Raw genomic sequence first — 4,458 nt, 5'->3', positions numbered from 1 at the left:
GGGGATGCTTAACTCCCAGTGACTCAGAAGGGGGATACTTCATTCCACCCAAACTCGTCTATATATACTCCTATTTATGGCTATATATGTCCAATAGTTGGAGGGGAACATCAGACCATTTGGAGCCAGAATTTCGACGTATAAACCCGAAGAGCCACCGAGAAATTTTTCGAAAAAAATTCAATTTTTTACCAAAGAAAATTCAAAAAATTTTCTTTCGCAAAAAAATTGATCAACTTTTTTTTTCAAAATTAACTTTTAATTGCCAAATACTCCAAATTAATTATGTAAGGGGGTTTTTTTGGATCATACACTCCTGAACAATGACTGCAGTATCTACTGCAAGTAATTTTGCGGGTAAAATTATCAATTGTCGGTATTAAATACCGACAGTAAGAAAGTATGGAATTTTTCTTTAGTCATTACTTCCTCTTGGATTAATTTATGTGTAATTATTGCGCAGGTCGGAAATTTGAATAAAAAAAAAAGTTAAATACGCACATGATAAAAATAGAATTGAATTATGATGAAACTTGCAGTAAAATTAAAAGGTAAATAAAAAATATTTCTTTTCACAATTTTATAAAGGTTGGACTTAAAAATTTTTTTTAAATTTTGTTACGCTTGATTTCTTCGAGTTGTTTTTAAATTTAGACGGGCGTTATTTATAGTTTGTCTTACTAATGTTTAACAGTGTGCTGTTATCAGTTAGTCTTATATTATTTGAGCGGAGAAATGCATTGTTTGCGCCAGTATAGTACAAATTTATAAAGGTTACTTGCTGACATTTGAATAATGTGAGTCAAGTGTTTATGTTAGTTTGTCCTTTATTTTTCTCTATGCACGAATACAACAATCCGGAATTGGATAATCAACATGAAAATGTCTTGTAGGAAATATATATTGGTTGAATTAGTATGTAGAACTCAGGCCTACTAAACTTTCGTGAACTCTATACACTTGTTTTAAACATTTAATGGTTGAAAAATATTTATTGCCGCTTTTGAATTCGTCTTTTTTATTTTTAATAAATCATTTATTTATATAAATAATATTTTTAATGAGTAATGAGAGAAAGTTGAGATTTTATTACTGTATCAAGCTCATAAATTTGTTTTATTAATTTTCATGGCCGTTTTTATCGAACAATTGACACATTAGTCAGAAAATAGGCTAGTCGTTGAATAAAACAAGAGTAAAATTCTTATTATTAATTTTTAAAGACATTTAATTGTAAAGATTAATTTTAGAGCAATAAAAAGTTAAAAAAATTATAAATAATTGTATTTTTTTATTATTGAAATTTGTAAAGAATTAACTTTAATAATAATTTGTTCTTCTGTCAATTTATTTACAAATATTGATGATAAATGTGTAATTTTTATTAAAAAATAATCAATTTTTTTTTCTCTGCAAACTGCACAGGAAAAATTTTTCCGAGATTACATCAAAGAAGTTTGAATAAAAAAATTATTTGTTAGAAAATTAAGGCGAAGAATTTCTTACTGTGTAAAATTATTAAAAATTAAACTTGAATTTTTTGTGAGGACAAAAAAATTTTTAAATTGAAACTAAATTTTTTCCTAAATAAATTCTTAATGAGAATTTCATTTACAAATTTTATTCTGAATCTTTAATTTAAAATTAACATTAATAACAGTAAAATAAGATTATTCGGCAGCCGAAATGGAAGTAAATTTCTCAAAAAAAAAAAAATTTTATTAGATCCGTCTGAGAGAATAGGTAATTTTTGGTCTAGACTGATGGTAAGGTATGCAAATTAAAGTTTATTTAATAAGCTTTCAGATGCAATTTACAAAAATGTTACAAGTTATCGCATTAAATAGGTATTTCGCAAAGAAAAAATAAAAGTTCTAATTTTTGAGGATTTTGAAGAATTAAAATTTTTGTCATTCCTAAACTATTTAATTGAAAAATATATAAGTATGCAAATTAAAGCTTATCAAATAAGCTTTTAGATGTAATTCACAAAAATAAAATATGATATCGCCTTTAATTATTATTACACGGAAATACGGTAAAAGTGAAAATTTTTCAATTGCTGTAATTTCTAAACTAATCGACCGATTTCGCTCATCTTCGAACTCAACCTCGTAAATCGTCCTAAGAATGAGTATGTCACGTTTTATTGAGATCTCTCTTGGTCCTTTTGGCTTTAGAAAAAGTTTAACCTAAAGCCAAAAAGGCGTATAAAAAAACTTTCAATTTTGCTCTTAAATATAAAATTTAACTTTAAAATAAAATTTAACGCCCTTTTGGCTTCGGAAATTTATTTTTTTATTTTTAAACTTAAAAAGTGTTAATAAAGCGATTAATAAAAAAAAGTTTGGAAAATCCAAAAGTGCACGACTCATAATGCTCATTTAATTATAAAATAAAATAAAAAAAAAAAAAAAAAAAAAAACATAAGTCGTTCAAAATTAGTTGCCGAAAAAACAGCTGTACTAGGAAGATACTGCACAAGCGCCTCTGGTGGAATAAATGTACATAATATCTATAGATATGTCACCATCCATGTTAATTTTACATGGATATATATAGATATACAGTCTTGTAGTTTTCGTTTTTTATTAATTGCAATTAAACGACACTGAATTAATTAATCATTCGCATTCAGTGACCTACAATCGTCGATTAGAATTTAAAAAAAAAAAAATTTAACTCAAATAATGGATTTTTTCACAAGTTACAGTGTTTCCGGGTTTCACACATGACGGACAGGAATAGTATATTACACACCTAGGGAAGTAAAGTAAGAAATGTCTCAGATCACATGTAATTGTTGGCCGAGGCGAAGCCGAGGTCAACAAACATGTGATCTGAGGCTTTCTTATTTACTTCCCGTGGAGTGTATACTATTTTTTTGTCCGACGAAGGCGGAAAGCGGCAACTTAGTTTAGCGCAGCGGGACGAAAGTTGCCACTTTCCGCCCGGAGGGCAAAAAAAATTTTTTGACCTATTTTGGTGTTTTTTTCCAATTCTATTGCAGTAAATCAATTTTTAAAAAGTATGAAAATAATCTCCATTAAATTATCTCGACAATAGTATGCAAAATATCTTGATTCCGTGAACTAACAAGGCTATAATAATAAAAATAGCCGCCAAAATGAGGCGAAAATAGTATATTACACACCTGTGGCAAGAAAATGAGAAATGTCTCAGAACACATATATGTTGCCCGAGGCGAAGCCGAGGTCGACATATATGTGATCTGAGATATTTATTATTTTTCTGCCCTCCAGGCGGAAAGTGGCAACTTTCGGCCCGCTGCGCTAAACGAAATTGCCGCTTTCCGCCTCTGTCGGACAGAAAAATAGTATACAAACCTATGGCAGGAAAATAATAAATATCTCAGACCACATATATGTCGACCTCGGCTTCGCCTCGGGCAACATATATGTGTTCTGAGACATTTCTCATTTTCTTGCCACAGGTGTGTAATATACTATTTTGCCCTCCGGGCGGAAAGTGGCAACTTTCGTCCCGCTGCGCTAAACAAAGTTGCCGCTTTCCGCCTTCGTCGAGCAAAAAAATAGTATACACTCCACGGGAAGTAAATAAGAAAGCCTCAGATCACATGTTTGTCAACCTCGGCTTCGCCTCGGCCGACAATTACATGTGATCCGAGACATTTCTTACTTTACTTCCCTAGGTGTGTAATATACTATTTCGATCGTAAGGCACTCTCTGATGCTTCGCATCATGAGTCGTGCAAAAAAAAAAATTTATAGGCCTTTTTGGCACTGCAAAGCCAAAAGGGCATATAAATTAAAATGCGCCCTTTTGGAATTTGGGTCGCGATACATAAAATTGCGGGAGTTCGAGAAGAGACAAGGCCGATTATATCGTGTATATATATAAAAACTTTTGAACCGTATGCATTTTCTGAATCCGCTTGACGAGCTGAGTCGAAATATAGAAAAATTTTTCATAAATTCCGTCATGAGGACCAATGTAATAGTTAGATTTAATTAATTTTATTAAATTAAAGAGGATTATTTTAGAAGAAAAAAAATTTGTAAAACTGAAAGATTTTATTTAAATGAAGCAGAATTATTTCCAATGTCAAATAAAAACAATAAATTATTATAATAAATAATTAATTGCTCCTATAAATAAAATAAATTATCAGTACAATAATTAAGTCATATCTATATACAATATACATATAAGTGCACAAGTTTATTCATACACATTACACGTATAAATATATATTTAAAACAATATAACGATTAAATTGTTACAAGGTTCGCAAATCGATTGTTCCCGATAAAATAAAACCTACGTAATATAAAAATGTCCAGCTCGTGAAGTAGATATATATGTATAAATATATCAATGTTAGGACCCAATAAACAATCACTTTTCCGATCGATTAATCCGAGATAATCTTTTAATTTAAAAAAAAAATAAAATAAACTAAAAAAATAGTTCTAC

The sequence above is a fragment of the Cotesia glomerata genome, linkage group LG3 (assembly GCF_020080835.1).
Source record: "Cotesia glomerata isolate CgM1 linkage group LG3, MPM_Cglom_v2.3, whole genome shotgun sequence".
Taxonomy (NCBI): domain Eukaryota; kingdom Metazoa; phylum Arthropoda; class Insecta; order Hymenoptera; family Braconidae; genus Cotesia; species Cotesia glomerata.
This window is presented reverse-complemented; position numbering follows the sequence as displayed.